Source organism: Cyprinus carpio, chromosome A21, assembly GCF_018340385.1.
Source record: "Cyprinus carpio isolate SPL01 chromosome A21, ASM1834038v1, whole genome shotgun sequence".
Lineage (NCBI taxonomy): Eukaryota > Metazoa > Chordata > Actinopteri > Cypriniformes > Cyprinidae > Cyprinus > Cyprinus carpio.
Window position 1 is genome coordinate 15,725,695 of NC_056592.1, and position 26,626 is coordinate 15,752,320.

A 26,626-nucleotide genomic window follows, 5' to 3' on the forward strand; every position below is an offset into this window, starting at 1 on the left:
ATGAATTCTGCATCGCACTAGGAGATGGCATTGTCCAGCACGGTTTTTAATAATTGGTTGAGCGAATGATTCAAAGACTATTATATGTATAGTGGCCGGAATTTTTGATACATCCAAAGACTTTCTGTTGTTCATAAAGATGGTGTTTAGTTCACAATTCAAATAATAACTCATTAAGCTAATTATTCAAACGAAATGAATCCGTGTTTCTGAAAGAATCATTGACTCTACTTATTTCCAAATAAATCAATAACAAAAAGACAGACACTTGTCGCCACCTACTGGCGTAACAATGTAAAACTACAGAAAAAGTCACAAAAAATTACTACCTAACGCAAAGAGTCAGAATTTAAAGTTAAATCTGTTTCATTAAGTGCAATACAATGAACCTGAATCAGATCTTGAGTATTAGTATTGGAGTATGGATCTCATCAGAGTCACACACAAAGCATTTGGGTCATTCACATATCCTGCAGCTACAGCCAGTAACATTAAATGAAGCAAGTAAATAACTTAATGAAATCCGGCACATTCATGCAAGACATTTCCTTCATGAATGCTTTGAGACCAACATGAATGCACATAAAAAGGAACCAGCCCTTGATAACATTTACACCTAGCTTTCAAAAAGACTTGACGTTAATTAATTCCTTAACACTTTGATTGCAAAGTATTGTCAGGTGCTTGGAAAAGGGCTTCGGCCCTCCATCAGTGTTGTATTAGAAGCGGCCTAAGAATATGTAATTAATGGGGTCTTTTATTCTGAATTCCTTGGGCATAAATTGAACAGGTGTTATATGTTAAGACATTAATTCTTAACACCAGAGAACAGGCTCATTTGGCAGTAAGGGTGTGAAAAGATGGAGGAAAAGCCGTTAATTGCCCCCTCGTTATCCACCAACCCACCCACCCAAGATCAAATTCAGACCAGACTGCTGCAGACCACTGTTTCAACACCAACCAATAGTCTCAACAAAATATGTTCTACAACAGAATCATTCTCTCCTTGAACCACAGATGAACTGCTACAACAGAATGTTTTCATTCTCTCCTTGAACCACAGATGTTCTTTAACACCTTAATATGAAACTATTTTTTTGGTTAAACTAACAAACAGAAAAGTAACAGAAAATGAATATACTGTGAACAGTGTATATAGGCCTACTCAATGTTCCATCTAATATGTTTTCTTGCTGGGCAAAACTTTTCTCTATTGGGTGGACATTTCGGCCTCCTGAGCAAAAACATATATAACAAAACAATATAATATGAAAAAAATAAGCAGTTATTGCTCATGAATTTCCTTTTTGAGGTCAATTATTTATCAGGCTTATAATATAACAAATATTTTCATAAATAAATAAATTGAACGTGAATTCTTTTGCAGTTATCTAAAACATCCTGCTATTTCCACTAGCTATTTCGTCCGGAACCATTAAAGTATTTGTAACCCAATTTTGGCCCATCATCCGCTATTTCCATACTTAATCAAGCACCATTAAAGTATTTGATTTCTACAGCAACTGATTTGGCACAAAACAATCTCATTCCTACAAAAATAGCTATTTCGTCCGGAACCATTAAAGTATTTGATTTCTACAGCAACTGATTTGGCACATATCATTCTCTTTCTGTGAAACCTGTAAACCGCATTCATCTATAGTTAAACTAACTCTATAGCAGTTTGCCCGAGCATTACAGTTATTTTGCATTTACTAGAATTCAATCAAATGGCTATCCCAACTAATTTTTGCGTCTGACTTGTGCACGGCTTATTATTTCTTCTGTGCTTCCGCACATGCACAGTTTAGAGGGAACAGTGGTATGTAATGAAGCATTTGTGAGAGTACGCTAATGGCACGTAGTGGTAATACACTTTTCCAAACATGCTATTCTAGATCTGCTGGAAATAAAGATCACAGCATCTGATTCAAAAAGCATGTTGTTAAAAAAAATAAAGTTAAACAAAGATCAAAGACTAGGATGAAAACCATGACTAAATTAACCCATTAGGCCTATCCGAAAAGAATAGAAGACTTAAGATTTATACAACAGTGATGGCAGATGTTCAAAGCACCTACCTACCAGGACTAATATGCATCAATTTCATAAGATCTGCCTATGGAATATAGGGCAGGGGTGTCCAAACCTGTTCCTGGAGGGCCAATGGCCCGCAGAGTTTAGCTTAAACTCTGCAGGACAGTGGCCCACCAGGAGTAGGTTTGGACACCCCTGATCTAGGGTGTATTTCTATTATGTAGTATTATGATGTCTTTAAAAGCGTCATAACACATGAAATAGTAAACATGGTTTGGTTCTGAATCTGGATTGGCAAAAAAATTAAAATAAATAAAATGGACCCAGAAATTGCTTGTAAATTTCACAAATAATTACAAAGAAATGGCAAGTAACAGATTGAATTGAAAGTGAATTTTGAAGTAGAAAGACTGAAATAGTATTTACTTGTAAGACATACTACAGTAATCTTTGTTTTATTTACAATTTCGAAACAATTTTTACAGTGCGTAACTTGTGTACTAACTGTATCCCCATAGGATACTGAATTTAGTCACATTATTTGACTAATAAAATTGTATTTTACTTTTTAGTTTTATTTGTAAAAAAATCCACTTAAATCAAAATTAATACCAAAACAATCTATATTAAATCTTCATAGAATTAAAAAACAGATCTACTTACATTTTATTTAATATTAAAACATCATGCATTCCTTTTTCTTTAAAACGTGACATTTCCCCTTTAAAAATATTGTTCTTTAAAAATAATCTTTCTGACATATTTGACCAGATGATTTGATCACACAGTCTTTATCAGTATGTCATTATGTTTACACTTGCAATGATCTTAACAAGCTCAGTATATTATGGAAAAAAAAAACAGTAATATATCTGTTACAGAAAAAAATGTTGGTTTTGGCACTAAGCAAAAATACTGAATGTGATGTGGTGCATTAGATGCATTTCTGAACTGACCTTCATTTTAACCCCATGTTGAACCCATGTAACCCAGTGATCTGCTGTATCTCTCTCCTTGGAAGAATTTAAGTGCAGATATCTGTCTCCACGGCCCTCTCTTCCTGCTACTGTCTACAGGCATCTTTCACGATAGATAAAAGACAATAAATCAAGTCTCTGACTATTTATGGTCATTATAAATGGATATCAAATGCTCAGACGTTTTACATGGAGCACGTTCTAGAGAAATCAGTATAACAAAACAGCCATGGTCCTGATTTAATATGATCCATATAAGCTATTCAGCTGCAGTTACACGTGGTTAAAGAACTATAACAATGAATCAGTCCAGTGATATAGTGTGCAGTCTTTCCAGAACTCCTCTAAGAACATAAAAAAAACAAACCGCAGAACAGATGAACTGATGCTTTTAAACAACTCTGATCAAATCTAATCAAGCACAATTAGCTTCACACCTAGGTCTCTGTTATGGAGAAAATGTCAGTTGCACTTGCCTGTGAACAACTCACAGTTGTGTTGTCTTAAGTGACACCTAAACTCTTTTTGAGTGTTTTCTATTTTTTTTTTTTTATTATTTATAGTTTATTATCATTTGAATGCTAGCACACGTCTACAGTCTTCAGAAACTGATGTAAAACACACAAAAATAATACTTTATATCATATTTGCTTTCCAAAAACCACAATTATTTTTAAAGAAGCAGTTTATCATGCAAACTGGATGCAGTTCAACTGAAATAGCCACCTCATCCTTCACAACAATAGCTGTCTTAGTTAAACCCAGAAAGATTGCAGGGCAGAATGTCCAACTACAAAAAAACTTTGCTGTTCTGTACCTCGGATGACTTCGAAAAACAGCGTGCTTTAATTCTCTGCTCATTGTTTCAAATTACTGCTCATTGTTTCAAATAACCGAATTACACTTAACAAAACCATTAACCTATAACCTCAACATAATAGTTACAAAACGTCCTAAACATGATATCATCAAAAACATTTACAACATCAAATTGTAATGACAACTTTGCTAGAAATTTCTGATGACAGGCTGGAACACACAACCTGACTTACTGTGTGATAAGATGTTTACTTTGCAACTCACAGACAGAATATGAAGTTTAAAGGGGTCATATGACATTTCTGTACATTATTGTTTCTCCTCTATGCCCTGCCTTTCTGAAACGCGTCGATTTTTACAAAGCTCATCTCTCTGAAAAGCGAGCTGTATGCTGATTGGCCAGCTATCCAGTGTGTTGTGATTGGCCGAATGCCTCAAACGTGTGACAGAAATGTTATGCCCCTTAAAGGGATACTCCACCCCAAAATGAAAATTTTGTCATTAATCACTTACCCCCATGTCGTCCCAAACCCATAAAAGATTTGTTTGTCTTCAGAACACAATTTAAGATATTTTTGATGAAAACCTGGAGGCTTGTGACTGTCCCATAGACTGCCAAGTAAAATACACTGTCAAGGTCCAGAAAAGTATTAAAAGCATCGTCAGAATAGTCCATCTGCCATCAGTGATTCAACCATAATGTTATGAAGCAACAAGAATACTTTTTGTATGCAAATAAAACAAAAAATAACAAACTTATTCAACAATTTGTCTCCTCTGTGTCTCTCCACATCAGCGTAGCAGCATTTTGGAGAATATGAGCCGTACACAGGCAGCTTACGCAGGCAGCTTTGGGGTGGAGTATCCCTTTAACACTGTGATGCCATGTGTCCCGGCGCGATGAGACAAAACCAATAAAACCCATTACAAACGAGGCATTTGTTGCATTCAGTGGAGACATAATTATTGATTATAATGACTTATACTGCATTTTTACTGGTTGCGTTGCTTAGCGCACTGCATAAACACAAAACCATGTCTGCATTTGTGATCGGAGAAATGACAAACAAAAAACAGTTATTCTACACTGCTCAAAACTCGCATTTGAATAATCAGTGGCAAATCCTTTACATATGAAAACGTACTTACAGACTGTGGTTCAGATGCGCCAGACTGTCCTTGCAAAGTTGGAATTGCCCCACTTTATAGAAACAGACACCAGCATTGTAGGCTACTTTCACAGGAAACAGTCCTTGTCCCCCAGAAAATGCACTGCACACATCTGAATATTTGGGTTGAACTGTTCTGGAACAGTGTTGTAAATACAACTTAACCACTGATTTCTACAGCAGTTGTGTTCTCTTTTGGAAGGCCAAACAAAGTAGCTTCTCTTTCACAACAAAACAGCATTTACACGACTGTTACAGTGAGAATAAGTTATCCTTCTTTCTTTGCATGAACATTTGGGCAGCATTATGCAAATCTTCCCACATAGTGACGTAGACATGTGGGGGTGTGTTAAAATGAGCCGTGTTAGGTAGGAATGGTTGACTCTTAACTTTTATTAAGAATATCTCTTTGGATTTGAGCCTTAAGTCTTTGCAACTTTACAGATCTTCTTTATGCACCAAGAGCTTGTAACACTCCAAAGAGAAAGGAAAAATTTAAATCGCATCATATGACACCTTTAATATGAAATAATCATCCGCAGACAGGGTAATACCACAAACTCTGCTTCAATATTTACAAGTCTGTTCTTTACTACTAATAATGTAACCTGAGTGTCAAAGCAAATAATAATGTGTACAGCATGCACTGAAATGTGTCAGTTCATAGCACAGAGTCAATTTATAAAACATTGCCAAAACAGCAAAATGGTATCTGTATTACAGAATACATTTTGTTTGGCTATAATAACTATAATAAATATTTGGACCGAGGTTAGATTCAAATTTAGGCACTTTATGGCATTGGATTGGAATAACCAGCTCATTTGAGCTGATGAGCAACAGGATTTGATTTTGACACCCGGTGTTCCACTTCAAAGAGCCCCTGCAAAGGTTGTGCAGGAAGGTATGAATGGCTCTGGGTTTACAGTAAATGCTCTTGAATGCTTTTGTAAGCATAAAGCTCTGATGAAGTAAAAACTCCATTACGAAAAAACTCCAACATAATGAATCAGGAGAGAACTACAATACAAGGAAAAACGAGCTTGAGATCAACAGGTGATGTCAAAATATAAATAAACAAACCAAAATAGAAAATAAAAACAATTACACTCTGTTTTGTTATTTAGATTCAAACCAAAGCACGCAATAAATAGACTTCTGAAAAAAGCATGACCTAGATCTTTCATAAAATTATATTTAATATCCCTTTATTAAAACAACCCATGACAGCATTGTTATCCTTTGAGATTGTTTAAATCAAAGGTCAAATTTCCTGGAAAGTCTGATAAGTCATTATGCATCCAATTATATTTCATAAGTTCACTAATGAAGCTCCAAGTCTTTTTTGCCTCGCAGTTTTTGGCTTAACAGCTGAAGGCATCAAAACAAGCTGTCAAATAAAATGAGAGAGATATAAGTGAAGAAGAATCTTTTTCTCCCCTTTTTCTTCCGTGAGATAGAGGATCATTGCCTTAAATTACGAATGGCACCTCTTTGGCGAAGGAGAACACAAACTTTCGTTGAGCTTGATATCATGAAAAGCACACCTATGATGAACGAGCCGAGCTTGGCCAAATGTTCTCATAAATTTATATAAACACACATACGGGAGGCAAATCCATTGAGTTTATATATGGAGTAATAATATTTACCTCTGGCCTCTCCTGTCACTAATGAGTTCATTAATGAGAGAACCAATAAATGTTAACACACCATTAACATTTATGCATTTGGCAGATGCTTTTATACAAAGCAACTTGTTTTGCCTTTTATTCTGACTGTTCATTCATTCCCTGGAAATTGAACACAGGCTAGCATAGCATTGCTAGTGCCGGGTTTTGTAGCATTACTTCAGCTCAAACAGTAGATCATGGCATTTTGAACAGAAGACCTACAAAAATAAAAAAATAATAAAATTTCATTATGTCTTATACTAAGTGGTATCCAAAAAAAAATGACAAAAAATAAAATAATTAACCTACAGGAAAAAAACTAAATATAATGTGATCATGTCCTAGTGTCCCTTTAAGAATAACATGAAATTCATTGAGAGGCCAACAGCAGTCAGCACATAAAGATGATTAGTTTCTGATACCAGGGGCAGCTGCACGCTGGTACCCCAGACTCCCACCTGATTTATCTGTTCATTTTCATAAGAATCCCTTTTTCTTTGACTACCCTGTAAATCTCCCACAGTCTTAACCATTTAAACCCCTGCAGCATGACACAGTAAAGACACTGAGCATGATATCACATAGCCTTTATTTTACCAATCTTTTCCGGTACTCCATAAAGGCTTAATTTTTTTCTAAAAAAAAAAAAAAAAAAAAAAAAATGCTTAATGGCACAAGAAACGGGAACTAACAGAGCCAAGGAAATGCAGGGACAGCGTTTGTAACGTCTCTACTAACATGGTTCATGAGTTCCTTGGAGACGGCTTGTTATTCTGAAAATAATGCTATTGTATATAAGAAAGCCTCTAGTGAAGGGAAAAAGCACACCAGTTGCGAAAACATTCCCTCTGTTCATTATGCTGGCCACCGGCCAAAAGACTCTCCTGCAACCCTGGGCTCAAAGTATGAAGAGAAAGAGAGAGGACAACAACAGGCCTGCACTCACCTAAACCAGTGAGTCCCAACCAGGGACAATAGCAGGTTACTATAGAATCTGAATTTAAGTGAGTGACAAGTGACGTGACATACAGCCAGGTATGGTGACCCATACTCAGAATTTGTGCTCTGCAATTAAACCATCCAAAGTGAACACACACAGCAGTGAACACACACACACCGTGAACACACACTTGAAGCAGTGGGCAGCCATTTATGCTGTGGTGCCCAGGGAGCAGTTGGGGGTTCGGTGCCTTGCTCAAGGGCACCTCAGTCTTGGTATTGCCGGCCCAAGACTCGAACCCACAACCTTAGGGTTAGGAGTCAAACTCTCTAACTACAAGGCCATGACTTCCCCAAAAAATTTTAACCAGCACTTTCAGGGGAGAGCGCGAACGCAGTCCCCCACTACCATAAATTATGCAGTCGAGATTCCCACATTTGGGGAATTCGCACGGGTCAGCACGGCCAGAGTGCAATGGACGAGCCTTGCCCTGGGTGAACTGCCTTCTTGATCATGGCGTCTCCCCTGCCAGGTAAGTATTTGCTTTATTAAACAACATTGGTTATAAGCGGATACAAGAGATATATATTTTTTAATTATAAAAAATATAACATTTATTTAATCTAATTATATTTATACTAAGTTCAAAAAGTGAATAATTATACATTATAAATATAATAACAAAATAAAAATAATGTATTTCTACATTTAGAATTTTGTCATCTAATGCTCACGTAAATTAATCTTTATATAACTCATAATTAATAACTAATAATTTAGCAGTACTGTTAGATGAAATCTTTAGCCATCAATTACTTATCATCTTTTCATTATGAGTAGAATTTTATTATAGTTGCTCTCCTTAATATGATATACTTGTATTTCATTAATACATAGATTCACTGTAAGGTTTTTTTCTTTTCGATTGGCCCTAAAACTGTCAAAACTTAGAAAATAATGATTTATTTGTTTATCCTAATTCATGTGTCTGCTTGGTGAGTCTTTTTTTATTTTCAGTTCACAGTATGAATTCGGTTAAAAATAATGACTATACTTATGTAATAATGCTCACATTAATAAATATATATTTATTAAAGTAAGTGTGGTTTGGTGTTGGTGATTAAGGGTAATAGTTCACAACAAAAATTAAATTGTCATCATTTACTCACCCTTAAAGGGATACTCCATCCCAAAATGAAAATTTTGTCAATAATCACTTACCCCCATGTCGTTCCAAACCCATAAAAGGTTTGTCCGTCTTCGGAACACAATTTAAGATATTTTGGATGAAAACAGGGAAGCTTGAGACTGTCCCACAGACTGCCAAATAAATAACAGTGTCAAGGTCCACGAAAGTATGAAAAGCATCGTAAGAATAGCCCATCTGCCATCAGTGATTCAACCGTAATGTTATGAAGCTATGAGAATACTTTTTGTACATGAAGAAAACAAAAATAACGACCTTATTCAACAATTCCTCTCCTCGGTGTCTCTCCAAATCAACGTAGTGCCATTTTGACAAATCTGAGCTGTACGCAGGTGGCTTACACAAAAAAAAACCAGCTAAAAAAAAGAAGATATTTTGAAAAATGTTATTAACTGTTTTTGTCCATACAATACAGTTTTTGTTTAAACTTTGGATTTGACCCTGCATTTAATTTTTCTTTAATTGTTTTTTTTTTTTTTTTCACTTTAATAAACCACCTTATGGGTTTCACTTAACCGCTGTCCAGCTCATTCAGAATTATTTCCTCTGACCGTTGGACCATGATGACAGAAGTTTTATTTGAGGGTGACCTATCGCTTTTACGCTAACTGATAGAACTGTGGTGATTTGTAAGGCAAAAAAGGTTGGGGAACAACTGTAAGGTCTGCGTGTATCCTCCTGACCCCTAGAGAAGACAGACACTGTGCATATGCAGACAGACTGCGGGAGATCTCCAGGTTAGGAGGTTCCAGATGGTTCCAGATGTGGCGACATGGTGTTTTCACAGGCTGCAAACAGCACTCCCATTGGACAGCCCCAGAGTCTGAGACATTTCTGTCACCCAGCTGAACAGACACAGCTAACACTGATATGAAAGCTACCCAGAGGGGATCTCAGCAGGGAGGGTGCCATTGTTTAGAAAAGCGAAGACGGTGCAGAATGAGCTGGTGAAGACAGATCTCTGGCCCACAGAGGAAAATTAAAGCTGCATATCCTGTTTCTGTGGTCTTCTGCTTTAGCACCCCTAGAGTTCTAGACAATATCGAGACTCCATGCGATACATGTCATGTAAATACTCCCTTCTTTTGTGGATTATTTAAAGTTGACACATGTAGATATACAGTACAGAAGAAGGTTATAGTATACAGCTTCTTGTGCATTTGATGCATGCAGGGAAGTTAATGTGCACACAAAAAAAAATCTTATAAAAAAAAAAAAAAAAAAAAAAAAAAAGGTCAAAAGAACCCAAGTGCTGGGTTTGTATATGAAGCTCAATAATTATTCCATATCAAAAAGCAATGAAATAATGATATTTATATTCAACCAAAAACATTGTATATGATTGTATATGAAAACATTATAAAACTTAAAATGAAGAAGATATTAAGCAACAGGAGGACAAAAGGTTTTAAAAGAAACATAAACAGTTGAGCAACATATGAAATATGAGAGAAAAGAAAGTCAGCAGAAGTTGATCATTTACTCACCCTCATGTTGTTTCAAACCTGTATAAATATTTTCTGTATATTTTACATTAAGCTACATTCTTACACACACACACACACACACACACACACACACACACACACACACACACACACACATATATATATATACAGTTAGATTAGCTAATCTATAGATAATTAATCTTTAAAAGCCTAAACATAATCTTTAGAAAAACTTAAAATGAATATCCATTTTAGAAACTTCAAAACTGTTTGTCTATATTCACTTGTGGCATTTAAAACAACTTATTTTAGTTTTAAGTGTTTATTTTTAATTTATTTATACAAAATAGTATAACATTTTTATATCTGTAATTTTTTAGTTATCGGCAACAACATTTTAGGCCTGAGTTATAATATCATTGCATCCCTAATTACAACATAACTGTATTTAACAGTATTGTAAATAACTGTGTATTGATATTGACATATATTAAAACAAATATATTATAAATATTAACACAAATATATTATCTGAAAACAAATGTTAATAACTTATGCCATTTTTATTCTCAATAAATATACATTTAAAAATATTGATATATATTTACTTAAAAAAATACTTTTTTTTCTCTTTTTTTTCTTAAACCTAAAACCCATTCACATCATTTATACTTCTCTGTTTTCAATAAGACACTGTTTGTGATTCATCTTTGTGAGGGGCTGTTTTAAGAACATTTTGTTCAAGGATTTCTGCCATCCGAGAGCAACTCAAACAGTAAGTGAGAGCAACCTTCTATTAGTCAACAGTAAAACCGCCACTTTCAATAGAAGTGCTCTGATTCTCTTCTCCTGTGCTTGGCCATTTACCGCAGCATGTTTCCTTTGGCACCACAGAACACAGTTAAGTTTGGAAGTGCATCATTATAGTATTACTGAAAAATTCGGTATGTATGAGTTACTCAGTCAATAAAGGCATGTGATGCTGGCATCTCTCCTGGCATTTCATATCTACTGTATACTTAAAAATGATTCTGGAACTGATATTGAACTACAGATTTGATCTGGACTGAAAAAGAGGATTTTTCAATGAAGAGTTCAGGCCAGAAAAAAAGAAAGAAAGAAAGAAAGAACGAAAGAAAGAAAGAAGAAGAAGAAGAAGTCTCTTATCCTCACCAAGGCTGCATGTATGCAAATAATAATAATAATAATAAAGTAGAATTGTGAAATATTGTTACAATTTAAAATAACTTTCCTATTTTAATATATTTTAAGATATTTAAGATGTAATTTAATCCTGTTATGGCAAAGCCATTTCTCCAGTATTCACTGTCACATGATGTTGAATTGGTGCTCAAGAAACATTTGTGCTGCTTAATATTTTTGTGGAAAGCTTGCTACTTTTTCTAAGGATCCTTTAATGAGTATTAATTAAAAAAAAAAAACTTGCTGACCCCAAACTTTTTGAATGTCTATATATAACATTTTTATGCTATACTTTTTTTTCCTATGGATCATCTCTATCTCACACTACCTCAGACAAATGTAATTGGGTATGATGTAATTAAGGCAAATTGTTGCCATGAATGTAACTCTGGGCAGGTGTCAGAATGTTGCAGAAGAGCAGAATGAGAAGACTCTGTTTAAATAAACTTTTTTTAAAGTCTTTTTTTTTACTCGGGAGGTTTTGAATACTGAAAGTTACCATTTTCACTGTACAATGAACTCTTTTACCTAAAAGAAAATTAATGAAAACTTGATTCCTTGTGGTATGACCCCTTGTCATGTGAGGTCATACGGATGGAAAACCCACAAATCTACTGACATAACATACGAAACTGTGAAAAGACCTTTGTCTTTTTTATGTAGAGGCTTGAAATAAAAAGACTGAAGTATATCAGGATTCACACAAGCTGCCAAGACACATCAAAATGGACCATCACGTCTTGTGGAGAAAATGACGACACACAGTAAATAGTGTGATGTTTTCTGCAAAGCGGTACTATACAGGAAATTTGCTATATACCACAACAATGTTTTCTTTGGAATAGCTAGTACCTCTTTTCTTCTCTTTCTCACTCTCTTTCTTGTGCACACAAACACAAATACAGAAGTGGAAAAATATGTCTGACCATATGCAAACTAGATCTGGGATGAGTTGTCCACAGATTCCAAGACGGCCATCTGATCTTCCTGTCTCCTTCAGACACCCCGCTAATAAATGACAGGCTTTATAATTCAACAACAAATACTGAACGCCCCATAAAAGGCTTGAGCATTTTCTCCATCTTCTGATTTATTTGGATCTCTGACGTCCAGCAAAGCATGAATGGAGCCACATAATGAAGTTTTAGAGGTATGGTTATCTTTCTGAACAATGCTTTCCATTGTGTCCTCAAAGACATACTTGAGAATACTGCGTATAACTGTGAAGTATGTTTTCGTCTATGAGCACATAATTGATTTCATTCCTAAGTGGTTCCAGAAGTGGGAGACAATAGGGTTTGCACCTATCATGTGATCGCATCAAACTGGAGAAATGATGGGCTGTAAAGTCAACTCCATCTGACTGAAGGGTTTAGAGAGACAGATAAATATACACCAATATCAAAAAAAACATAAGACCCATGTGGACGAATCACAATAGAGTCAGCTGGACGAATCTCGCCTTATATTGGAAAGAAAATGCTTTTTAAAACATAACAGGCTTTGAACTTACTGTCGATGACTGTGACATCAAATTATTTTAGTAACAGCGTTGCTATGAAGAGGCCCCTGCAAAAGGGAAGTTTTTCTGGACTCCAGATGGACCAACAAAATATGCAATACAAACACTGAAGCAGAAATTACACACCTTTAAGTTATGTGAATAGGATCTCATTACTACAATTTGGGCTATCAATCTTACCACTGGTTTATTTTTAATTGCATAAATGCAGAACCTAAAATATACACCCTGAGAGGTCAGTGTGGTAGCCGTGCGTGTGTGAAATGAATCATCCACCTGTTTGGTGTATGAGTGTCTGTGGTAGGTATGACAGACCAATGCAAAGAAAACAAAAATCTGAACCATTCAAAAGACCACAGCAGTATAGTGGATAAGCAATCTGTGATCCTCAGTAAGCACTGCTAGCAAACAAATGTTTTCATTTCTCTTAAGAAAAAAAAGTGTTGTGATGGGTGTGATTTTTGTCATTCAGTCACTCCCATGTCATTCCATTCTTGTCAAGTTCATAGTAACCAGAGGCTGTCAAGTCCCAAAAAAGAACTAAAAAGCACCATATGCCACCAAGTCCATATATCTTGTGTATTATATTTCAAGTATAAATAAACTAAATAAACAAAGTACAGTTTTCATGTTTGGATAACTGTTGGTTTTGTGTTCGGGTTTATTTGATCCATATTTAAAAAGGGTGAAACACTGGTTAAACAGTTTTCTTCTTCTTCTTCTTGACTTTACTCATCTCTCATTTATGGTCATGAATGTACAAGCAAAGTTTGACACATAAATGTATTTTAGAAATGATGTAAAAACAAAAAGCCTACAATTGCACAACATTTCCAACCATCCAACATTCCAAAAAATAAAAACTTTCAAAAAATAAAAACTTTGAAACACAAAACGTCAGGTAAAAACATAAAACCTTTATTGTGTCTTGTTAAAGACTAAAATATGAATTATATATTACATAATTTGGGGTCATATTTTATTAACACAGCAAGCAAAATTCTCAAGAAGGGAAGATATTTCACAAAAAGATACAAAAAAAAAATTTCCAAAATAAGACACATAAGTGTGTAGTTTTCACACCCAAGAAAACATTCTTCCTGAAATCCAAAGATTTAAGTGCTGAGATAATAGCCGGAATTAAGATAGTGAGCATGAATAGAACAAGAAATTGTTTGCTTAATGATTTAGTATACGACACAACTGAACAACATCTGCGATCCAACAGATCCATCCTACAGATATTCTATCAAAACATTTGACGCATTTGAAGTTAGCTTTTGGGAAAAACATCACATTTCACAAGAATAAAGGAGTGCTTTCTGGCAAAACTTAAGAACAAAAACAACAGAGGCAGGGTGAGGACAAACAACAACCAAAATAAAAGCGAAACAAACTTCTTCTTTTTCATAGTAGTGTACAAACTTTGATTAGTGACGGTCATGAAGTAAACTGTGTTTGTGTTGAAAATGTAATGTGCTCATTGTTGGAAGTTGCCCACATTGTGCCTGCCAGATTGACATATAAGCCTGACCACAAATCTACTCCTAACTTTAACCATACTGAGTCTGTAAGGCTGATCAGAGGGGCAACTTGCATATATTGTGGCACAATGAATGGCTTCCAGCATTACTATTTCAACATGATATATTCAGGAAGTAATTTGAAATGAAACATATAGCCATTGTAAATGATTAATAAAACTCATTGCCCCTTATTACCATAAAAATTAACTTACAAACAATTACAAAAAAAAAAACAAAACAATGATTTTCATGTGCATTCACTTAAGTACAAGTAGAAAAATCAGTTCAGAAGTTCTGCCCTCATCAGTGAGCAAAGCAAAATGGTCCCTAAAGAAAGAAAATGTGTAAACAGAATAACACCAGACTACCAAATGGATTTCCCAGAAGTCAAATTATAATCAGCTATGCTTTAGTACCATAATTAAAACTTAATACAATCCAGAGACACACTCAGATTTGAGTGCTGGGTGTTTGGTAAAGGTAAACATGTTTATTTTAAAATATAATACACTCTACTACTGTTTAAAGCAATGTTATGGTTTTAATACAAGTTAAGCTCAACAGCATCTGTGACATGCTATTGATAACCATGGAAACTCATTTTCAACTCAGCTTGTAAAGGCAAACAAAAAAGTGTTTAGAGAATGACTGTATGCTTGTCCCTATAGACTTCCATAATAACATAACAACCAACAAAACATTCTTCTTCTTACAAAAAAACTAACATCTGTGTGAGTGGAATGACAGCAGGTCTCATCACATGTTGATGATACCTGCAAAACTTACAGAGGTAAGTGTGTTGGAGAATGGATAAAAAATTAATGTCTTTGTTTATTATAAATGAGAAAAAATATATATGTATTATACCAAAAATAATACCAAATTATACTATATGCCAGGACTATTTAACTCCAGACCTTGAGGAACAAGTTTAGCTCCAGCACTAATCAAACTCACCCAAATCAACTAATCAGGTGCCGGCTGGATAAATTACTTAATTTTTAAAGTTAGTCATCTATTTATTTATTTTTTTTCCTTCAAGACTGATCAGAACTTTTTAACTGAGTTGATTATTGTTTTTTAACAGGAATAAAACACAAAATATCACATATCATATATCACATAAAAAAAAAAAGCTTACGAGCACCACCATTAAATTTTAAAAGAAATTACTACATTTTCCAAGTTATGTCTGCCTGGCTGAGCTCTAAAATTTCTTTAGTCGAGTCTGGTAAGCTGGTTAAAAAAAAAGCAGACCAGATACACATAAATATCCACATTCCATTTCTTTCAAATGGAAGTATACTGTAAATCTTTTGAAACCACTGGTGTATTGAAGGTGGTCTGTCTTTAATCCAGTTAAATAAGATACATCTTTGGGCAATGAAAAGCAACTTCTGTGCAAAAGTAAAGTATCCCCAAAGCAATTTTCAAAAAATTTAGAACCATACAAAATTAAAAATAAAAAATAATATATAATTAAAAATTAAATAAATGCAAAAAAGTCAAAATTTAAAAAATAAAAATAAGAAAATTAATACCTGATTAAGACTTGGCTAACTGCTAGTTGGTCAAAAAAAAAAAAAAGACACAGGGGCTATGTTTATGCAACTGGACCCAGAGTCTTTAGGATTACTTGAAAATTACAGGCAGGTGTGTAAAGGAACTAAACTCTGCAGCTGAACAGCACTGTCGTATACTGTTACCATAGTAGAAGAATATTTATACCTCATTCCAGATGAAGTTAGAGGCGGGAATTAGATTTGAATTTACAATTTACCACTTCACTTAAATCTATCTTGCATTTGTACACACATGTGCACCGTAAAATGGCAACAAGACTCATTTTGTGTTCTTATGCCAATTACCAAAAGTCATAAACATGCATAAACACACAATTCTTGTGTTGTTGTCAAAAACAGCTTTGAAATATATATCTTCATATATTACATTATAAGCTTAATGTCATGCTATAGACCTTAGCCAGGGTAGTGCCACATTTAATTTTTGACAAGAATGAAATGAGGCTGTGAGGGATAGAAGAACAGTGCTTTCAATGGTTTGTTAGTTTTTACAACACATCGATTGTTCAGCTGATGAAAAAAAAATAAAAATCTTTTAGCAGTATGTGATCTATTACCATAAAAAATAAATTCAAAATAAGTCTATTCCTCACAGCCTCATTTTCATCTGCATTTAATTATGGCGACTAACCTGACTAATGTTGTTAATTGCCACCATCTTTGAAATTACATTAAATGGCATTTCTCACTGAGGTGTTGTCTAGTTGTCTAGATAGAATGTTTTGGTCCCATGGACACCATTAAAGACAAAAGTCAAAATACTTTCTGCAGTAACCTGGAAATTTCCTTTAAAACAAGCCCTATTAACAGTATGTCATAATAGTCTAAGTCTTGCTCTGATCATCAAGTCTTCTGATTTCTACAATTCTCACAAGGGTGGCCAAGGTTGACTCTTTCAGTGAGAGAGTGCACAGGTTTTTAATAAGTGCCTATCTTCACCTGGTCATTGGCTAACAGAGCAGTCATCACCTCAGTCCACTGGGTCCCAGTATCACTCACAAAACTTGAGAGGAAACGCAGCATGGAGGAAGCCCATGGTTCAACTCAGCAAGGGGTGCCGCAGATCTCCACTGGTGTAACAAGGAACATCATTTTGTGCTTACTGTACCGATAATGATGCTGTCAGTTAAGTAGTTTACCAACTCACATGGGGATTTGTGTGGATTGAGACAATCTAACCAATCAAACTGCAAGCGGAGCTCTGTGAATGCAGCTATGATCCATCTAAAATTGCTCATATCTGTGGCTGATTATGGTAAAATACCTCAGAGGATACTTTAGAGGCGTAATTCTGGGAGATACTTTCATACAGAACAAGAGGAAGGTCAGGGGGTGCAATACTTCAATAAAACTTTTGGGAAACAAATGACAAGAAAGAGAAAAACACTTCCTTAGGACATGAATAATTCCGCAAATCATGTGGCTTGTTGAGGAGATGTGCTACTACTTTTCTACATGATACGTAATCATGTTTGTCTGGCAAAAGGGCAGAAAAAAAAAACATTGACTTTGATTGGTGGAGAAATCCAAACCATATTTAAAAAAAAAAATAAAAATACTAAAAGAGTTTGCAACAGTAAAAACTTTCAAATCATTAACTCTAAGTTACCTTACAATATACAGTGAAAATATATAAATGGTTTAATGCTGCATTATAATTGCATAATATTTTTTTCAGTAAAACATCCTAAAATTTGTAAAAAATAAAATAAAATAAAATAAAATAAAATAAAATAAAATCAAATATAAATGTATATATATTACATTCCAGTTGAGTCAGATTGGCTGTACAAGTCATTTCAAATTGAATTAGATTAAACTGACATAAAAATTGAGTTGAATATCATATAACTCAACAATGAAGCTGAAATTGGTTCATTTGTTTTGATTAGGCCAAACATAGGCCAAACTTTATTCTTATTATTTTTAACAGTGTTAAAACTGACTAAATGAACATTATACAGACAACATAATCCATACATTAAATAACCAGCAACCAAATAAGCCAGTTTTTCCTATAAATTTAATATGATATTTTTCACAGTGTAGGAAACAGAATATCATAGAGATTTCAGGGTGGAATATTTTGACTTACCCCTTAGCAAGTAAACATTTGTGCAAAAGCCTCTGTTTATCTTTGTGCTCCACTCACAGTGGTAAAGCCTTACAACTCCATGGGATCTCTGTGCAGATGTGTCGCAGCACCCGTGAACTGTATACATTCCAGTCTACACTGATATAACACTGCTAACAGCATTGTAACTGAGTAATCTGCACCAACTTGTACAAATAAATCTTATAACCCTTTTATCCAGCTTTAATCCAGGATGACTTTACAGTTAGGTCAACCTCATGAACACTCTGCCTGCAGCCCTACCATCTGACTGTGTGTCAACAGCATGTATTTGGCGCACTGCAGGCTGACCACGTAACACACAGCAGTCTGGCCAGTGCTATGATAGCTGCATTATATTTGCATCAGTGGACAGGTCAGGTTTAGAAACCTGAAAATGTTTAAAAATGTGTTACACATTTCACTTTCTGAACTTCAGGGGTCTCCAAACTTCCATCATCTGTGCACACCTGGAGAGACAAGACACACTATACCTTGACCCCAGAGAGAGGAAGAGAGAATTAAAAATGTAAGTTAAAGTTTTGAAATGCATTTAAAGATGCAGAATCTTTTTGTGGTATTTTGGGGCACAGCTTTGACATCTACCTTTGTGAAAATGAAGTGTGCTTAATTGTACTGAATGCTCACTTGTAGTGTATATTTAAAAAATATATATACTTGTATAATATTAATGAAATAAAAGGCCACTTAAGTGTACCTACAGAGAGAACACTTTCAAGACTGTTTCTTAACACGCATATCTTAAATTGTGTTCCGAAGACGAATTAAGCTTTTACGGGTTTGGAACGACATGGGGGTAAGTGATTAATGACAAAATTTTCATTTTGGGGTGGAGTATCCCTTTAAGTAAAAAGTGCATTTTGTAATGTCAAATAAAGTTTTACTTTAAAGTACTTTTTAAATGATTGATTACATAATATTTTATAATTCTTTAAAGTAATACACTTATTTTGATGCATTGCTTAAAATACTTAAGCAAAACTAAATTCCTTGATTAAAATTGTAACTGTAGTGTGTTATTCAATATTATATTTCATTTTTATTTTTTAAAAAAATTGTGAAACTACAAATGCATGACATAAATCAAAATGCATTTTAGTTTACCACACAATATTTTAAACACAGTAGATGTAATTGTGAAATTAGATTAAGTCCTACTTAACTGCTTTAAAAAAGCACTCTAAAATACAGGTAACTGAATATAATATAAATTTCAACTATGATACATATTTAATTAATTAAGTATATGAAAACATTACATCCAGTTCTCATTTATGTACATTCTTTAAAACTTTGCTTTGATAAATAAAGTATAGATATTAGCCTGAAAAAAAAGAAGAAGAAAATCTGATTAAATTAATGCAAAACTACATGTAATGATAATATCTTAAAAGTCATTGAATGAACTTTACATCATTCAAAAAACTGCCCCTTCTTTCTGAACCAAAGATGTTGTGGTAGATGTTAGGCTGAGAGGGGAGAGTTTTTGAAGCGTCTATTAAACTCTGGGCAGAGTAATTGAGAGCAGATTGTGTCAAAAGCAGGACTCACTGTAGCTGCAATGAACAGATTCCTTTGAGAATTACAAACAATTTTAAATATGATTTCCAACCCTCTTTAGATGGCTCTAAGGACATGTGCATACAATATGTTTTCTTTTGAATAACATAATGTATTAATTATTCAAAAAAATTGTATAATAAAGACACAAATCATCTGTGTATAGGCCTTTTTATGTTGTTAATATCTCAAAATGTGTTGAACAACTATCTTAGGTCTTCTTCTAATTAGCTACAACTTATTTCTGTGAATATACATCAAGCTCTTCCTGGTTGAGTTTGTATGTGTCAGAGCTGTAAGGCACTGGATAAGTCTTTTAGTCAACAGCTCTGATATACTCTCACCTCTGTCGACACAAAGACCTTCTCCCAGCATCCACTCCAGGCAGGATCATGACCTCTGTACCTCCTGACCGGAGATGCGAAGTTGAATGACAGAGATGCTCCTTTGGGAGAGCAAAAAGATCACTGGTGCTCCACTAACAAGCCATAGCAAATCAATCAAAGCAGTGCCCACATCTGTTTGATGTTGTATATGTGCATATGTGTCATCTAATGTAATTTTTTAAAAATGTCTTGGTATTATCCTGGAATCTGAATTATGTTTATCCAAACAAATCAATTCCATGGTTAAGAACAAGTTATCAGCTGCGGATCATGTCCAAGCTTAAACCATTTTTGTCTTTTCAAGATTTGGAGAAGGTTATTCATGCTTTTATTACTACATGTCTAGATTACGGTAATTCACCGTATTTGGGTCTTCCTCAGTCATCATTTGCATGCCTCCAGATGGTACAAAATGCAGCTGCAAGGCTGCTGACCAGGGCAAAGAAATATGACCATGTAACCCCAATTTTGGCTTCGCTTCATTGGCTCCCGGTCCATTTTAAAATCCAGTTTAAGATTTTGTTGTTTGTTTTCAAAGCTCTTAACAATCAAGCTCAATCTTATCTCAAAGATCTTCTTAACCCTCGGTCATCTATCAGAATGACAGGGCTCTTTTAGCTGTCCCTCGATCCCGGTGACAGAGCCCTTTCTGTTACTGCCCCCCATCTGTGGAACCAACTGCTTCTGGACAACCGTCTTGCACTTTCTATTAACATTTTTTAAATCAAATTTAAAACATGTCTCTACTCTATATTTTAAATTTATTCTACTTTTTTTTCTTTTTCTTTTTTTTGTCTGTCTTGTTCTGTTAATAAAACTGTAATATTGTGAAATATTATTACCATTTAAAATAACTGTTTTCCATTTTAATATATTTTAAAATGTAATTTATTCTGGCAACGCTGAATTTTCAGCAGGCATTAGTCCAGTCTTCAGTGTCACTTGATCCTTCAGAAATCATTCTAATAGGCTGATTTGGTACTGAAGAAACATTTTTAATATTATCAGTGTTGAAAACAGTTGTGCTGCTTAGTATTTTTATGGAAACTGATAATTTTTTTTTCCAGGATACTTTGACGAATAGAAAGTTGTAAAGAACAGGGTTTTTTGTTGTTGTTGTTGTTTTTGTTGGGGCTTTTTTACTGATTTTTTTTTTTAATTCATAGAAATATCTTTACTGTCTTCACTTTATATGAATTTAATGCCTCCAAATCAAAAAAATTAACAAATAAAATTAAAAAATGAAAAACATAATAAACAACAAACTTTCAATCAATTGTGTACATTATAATGTTGCGATGCATAAAAACTTGTACCAATTAAAATGAGTGATTATAGAATATTACAGATATTAGAGACTTTTAAACATTTATCATTATTAGCCATAACAATAATTATAAGGCAAAAATGTAATATTTAACATCCCTAATTTTAATATTTATTCTCTCTCTCTCTCTCTCTCTCTCTCTCTCTCTCTCTCTCTCTCTCTCTCTCTCTCTCTCTATATATATATATACATATAATAAACTAAATATTAAGTCACTTATATCAACATTCACTAAAACTCTTAAGTCTTAGTTTCCTTCTCTTTCCCAAACAGCTTCATGTCAGAGGTGAAACCCAGGCCTGCCATCTTCCATGACATTAAGAGTTCAGAAAGTGCAGGTGATTTATACTGCCAGAATTTAGTAGCAAAACGTTCAGCTGTGCTGGTCTTCGTCAGGATCATTCATGGCTAACCTCTGCTCTCTAGTTTCTACCTCCACCCCAAAAAACCCCCCGCTGGCTTCACTCGTCACTCTGACGGACGGCCACACATGAGACACGGCAGGCTCAACAATGAAGCCTTGCTATTAGCAGAAAGTGCAGTTTCACACACATTCCCCAGCCAGCCAGTCTCTGCATGGGCTCCAGCGGGGTCTCAAACAGGGAGAAAAATCAGCACATTCTGAAGTGGGGAATTCAAGATTAAAAATAGAATTGTTTGGTTTCTCAAAGTCCATTGAATTGGAGATCACAACTAAAACGGTCTGTTCCCCAGATTGCTTATCATAACAGAAAGAAGAGCCCGTTTTTCTTTACAGCATATCATTATTACATAAGCCCATGGTCAGACTATTAGAAGAGATGACACTTGTGGTGCCTGTGGTCTGTGATGAATCCTCAAAAGACGACTTACTGGTAAAAAACCATTGAAAATAATAAGTCTTTGTGACTAACAGCATATATTTATCTTCGAGTGTTCATCATTTGGGGTTTACTACAGTGAGAGAGGGAAGCTATAAAGAGTTTGGGCAGGCAATAATAGATGCATTCTTCACTGCTATTTTTCAAGTTGATTTCTGAAAAGGTCAAAGTTTCTAAAAAGCCTGAGGGTTCATACAAGAAAGAAACCATAGAATGAGTCTGATATCAAACAGACAGTGTGGTGTAGTGGTTCATCTAATGGATGCTGGCTTGATCTCTGCAAAGGAGTGAGCCATGAATAGACCCCACATGGTGTGTGTGATTGCAAAAAGCTCAGCAAATTTCTCTAGAAAAATAACTCCTGTTAGTCATATAATTCTACAAATCCTTTGCATGTTTGTTTATTAAATATTTGGCTAATTTGGTTATGCCTTCAGCGACCAAAAAAAAGGTAACACTAATAGTTCTTACTGTAAGCAAAAACAAACATAAAACACATTCCAATTCATGCATAAATAACTCTTATGAGACGGTTATTTTTGAATGAATCAAAAACATACAAAGCAACCAGTGTGGCCAGAACCAAATTACTTTTATGAGTCAGTTCTTCTAATGACTAGATCAAAAAGATTTAAGGTGCGGCCACATTTACGTTGTTTAGCAAATGTTTGTGGGTGAAAATCAGGCTTTTTGAAAGGAATCCATGCAAATGGGAATTTTGCGTGAGGGCAAAAGATTTTCCTACGCAGATTTCCAAATGGGTTCAAGTTGGTCACTCGGATTTGCCACAATGACGAACAGAAATCTGCTTGTTTTAAAAGTGACTTTTGTGTGAGGTGTGCATCATACATTGTAACACTGACAAAAGACTATGGACTCATGAGCTAATTTAAAATTTAAAATTATTTATTAGTCATAAATAAAAAACAAACACAAAAACTAAAAATTACAAAAACAAAAAAAACAAAAATACAATTATATTTCATAAAAAAGCAAAATAGACAACAATTACACAAATTAATAAAATCAAATCAAAATGGAACAGAATCGAACTGTGAGCTTCTGAAACAGAATCGAATTGGGAAATCTATCTGGTTTTTCAGCGCTACAAGAATCTCTCTGGCTGTTTATGGCTGACCTTTGCTGTCTATCCTACCTCCACCCCAAAAAAACCTCTGCTGGCTTCGCTCATCAGCTCCCCAAAGGACCTTTCAGTGACCAGTTCTTAAAAGAACCATTTTTATTTTTTCTAAGTATGAAAAATAGTGTAATAATCTAAAGAACCTTTTTCCAACTATATAAAGAATGTTTTGTGGAAAAGAAAAGTTCCATGGATGTTAAAAGTTCTTTATGGAATTATCAGTGCCAATAAAGAGTGTTCAGTGAGTTGTTTGGTCGATTAGAAACGGTCACCACTTCTTTTTTTTTATTTCACAGATAAAGCATGTTTCCTTTTCCAGATAATTTCTCTCACTCCGGATGCTCAGGAAAGATTGTCCAAATAGTGGATGGAAGCACCTGCTAAATGACTCCTCACATACCCAAATCATCAAAGATACCACTAATACTTTCTACAATCGAAAACACTCATGCTCATGCTATGACCAATGTTTCACAGTTCCAGTTCAGTTAAGAGACCACGGGGACTGTTTGCTCTCGACTGCACTCCACCGAGTCTCAAAAGGAGAAGAGGAGTCAGAAGTCAAGAAAACAACATCCTCCCCTCTCAGTGAATGATTGTGGACTAAAACTGTAAGCATCACCTCCTCATTCAACGGCTGCACCTCAGGGGATCCATTCTTCTTAAAAAAAAAACAGCTTGTGTATTTTTTAATAGCAATAACACATGAGCTGTTTTAAGTAATGGCCGTGTGTATCCTGTCTTCACTGGAATTAGATCTAATGGGAAAAAGACTAGGTAACCCTTATCACTCATTCGGTCAAGAGGCATGCCAGATATCATCTCTCATCCTTGACAGGCCGGGAAAAAGGAAGAGCCTCGCTTACTGGGTTGGACACGTAATAAAGGATTGTCTTTTTTATTTTGGATTTCTTGATTTCCCACTGGACCGAGTAAATGTTGACAGAGAAAGCAGTCAGGCCTGATACCACAGGGTCCGCAGAGGAAATTACATCGAATCCCTATGAGATTAACTCACCCTCAGTCCCCGGGAGTCCTGGAGAGGAGCCACGTCACAACCTTCCAGTCGGAAAAACACGCTATATGAAAAATGGACATGACAGTGTATAAATGAAGCTTTCCACATCAGTCAGCTTGCTGACACTAGCTCCCCAGGTCACCTGTTTTCTCATGTAATGTGTCTTATCATGTAAACCATAAGGACTGTCAGACTTGATGTTCGATCATGTTTGTGCTGCCTTCTTTCCCATAAAAACAGACTTTTACACCAAATACAACAGGATAGGCCTATAAATCTAAAGGATTAATCTGTCATGCTCTTACTCTGCATTTACATTACACCATATAATCTGTCGCTCACTCTCTCTTTTCTCCGTTTACATCATGGCAGAGAACACTTCTGTGCATTGGGAAACTGTACAGGACGTCCTCAGTTTCACAAGAACAAGGTTTAATGTCTTCATATACAACATAAAGTCCTAGATCATGGCTCAAGCACTAGCATTTCCTGTGAAAGTTATTCACTGCAGAAAGCACAACCTCATACTCTAATGTGTTCCACCAGTAGGTCACAACCCAAAAAATGTCTTGCAGGTCTGTTCTGAGAAAATTTTATGGCTTTAGTTTTAGGTTGGTAAACCACAAAATTACACACTGTTGGTACACACCACACACCACACACACCATTAATCTACACACACACACACACACACACACACATATTAATCTATATTTAGATTTGCTGTCATTTGCTGTCATTACAACACACTATTATACTTGAACAATTCATAATTTAATAACCCTAACCCTAATATAAAAATTACTGAAAATTATTAATATTAGAGTAGCCATAACATTAAAATATTTATCAGCTTAATGGTATCAGCCAGAATTTTAATATCAGTGTATCCCTAACATTTTTGTTACTAGTTCTGGCACTGGTTTGGTCATCAATTAATATCCAGTGCTAAATCTGGCTAAAGCAAAGACACTTTAATCTAAACCAAACTGTATTAATGTTGTGTTGCAGCATTTGTAAACCTTAGGGTCAAACTACTAAGCTTCTTCAGAGCTATCAAACACACTATGATTGATGTGGACATGCATAATCAATCTGGCTGTTTAGTGTGAGATTCCTTTCCAGTGTAGTCTCACTTCTCCACTCTGTTTAGTGTATCATTTGTCATCTCTTATGAGCCATTAGATAACCTAAGCACTGTTTAGATGTCGATTGTCAACACTGGTCATTATGTGTAATGGAGTGTCGAATGCTGTGATAATACAGGCTCTCTATGGAGATTTTCTCACATAAATGTTTCTAACCGACCTTCTTGTTTTCTACTGTTTTCTATTGAAGCTTGTTACACTGAATAAAAAATGTAAAAGTTAATTATGACTCTTATATTACAATTGTGACTTTTTTCTAGCAATTACATATTTTTTCTTAGAATTGCATGATATAAACTTGCAGATGTGAGTTATAAAGCCAGAATTGTGAAATAGAAAGTTAAAATTGGGAGAAATAAATTTAAATTTGTGAGATATAAACTTGCAATTGTAAGAAAAAGTCAGAATTGTTTGCTTTTTTCCTCATAATTGGACTTTATAATTCACAATTGAGTTTATATCTCACAATTCTGAGAAAAGAAGCCAGAATTGTGGGATATAAACTCGCAATTGTGAAAAAAAAAAGACAGAATTGTAAGATATAAACTCAATTGAGAAAAAAAAGTCAGAATTCTGAGTTCACAGCTCGCAATTCGGACTTTTTTTCTCAAAATTCTGTGAAAAAAAGTACAAATTGCAAAATATAAAAAAATATCAGAATTGTGACTTTTCAGAAAAGTCGCCAATTACCGTTTTTATTTTTTTATCCGGTGACAGAAACAGGCTTCCATAGTTTTCTACTTGAATGTATTTTAAAACAGAATTTATTCCTGTGTTAGCAAAGTTGAATTCAAAGAAATCATTCTTTGTTCAGCCTTGAAAAGCATGTAGCAATTTCCAAATATATATATGAATATACAATCTGCTAAAATGAGTTATGGAGAAAGTATCAAGAGACTGTTTGGATAATTGGAAAAATATACATATTTAGGCTGCCACACAATGTTC

General features: G+C 34.8%; 1 protein-coding gene and 1 non-coding gene across 2 annotated transcripts in view; both read right to left on the reverse strand.

Moving 5' to 3' along the window:
• Nucleotides 1–26,626, reverse strand: part of LOC109059450 (collagen alpha-1(XXIII) chain) — an 86,781-nt gene that overhangs the window by 35,513 nt on the left and 24,642 nt on the right. The gene's annotated exons all lie outside the window — the stretch shown is intronic.
• Nucleotides 7,992–8,155, reverse strand: LOC122134806. The gene has a single exon (XR_006153103.1). It is a non-coding gene; the product is annotated as a U1 spliceosomal RNA (small nuclear RNA).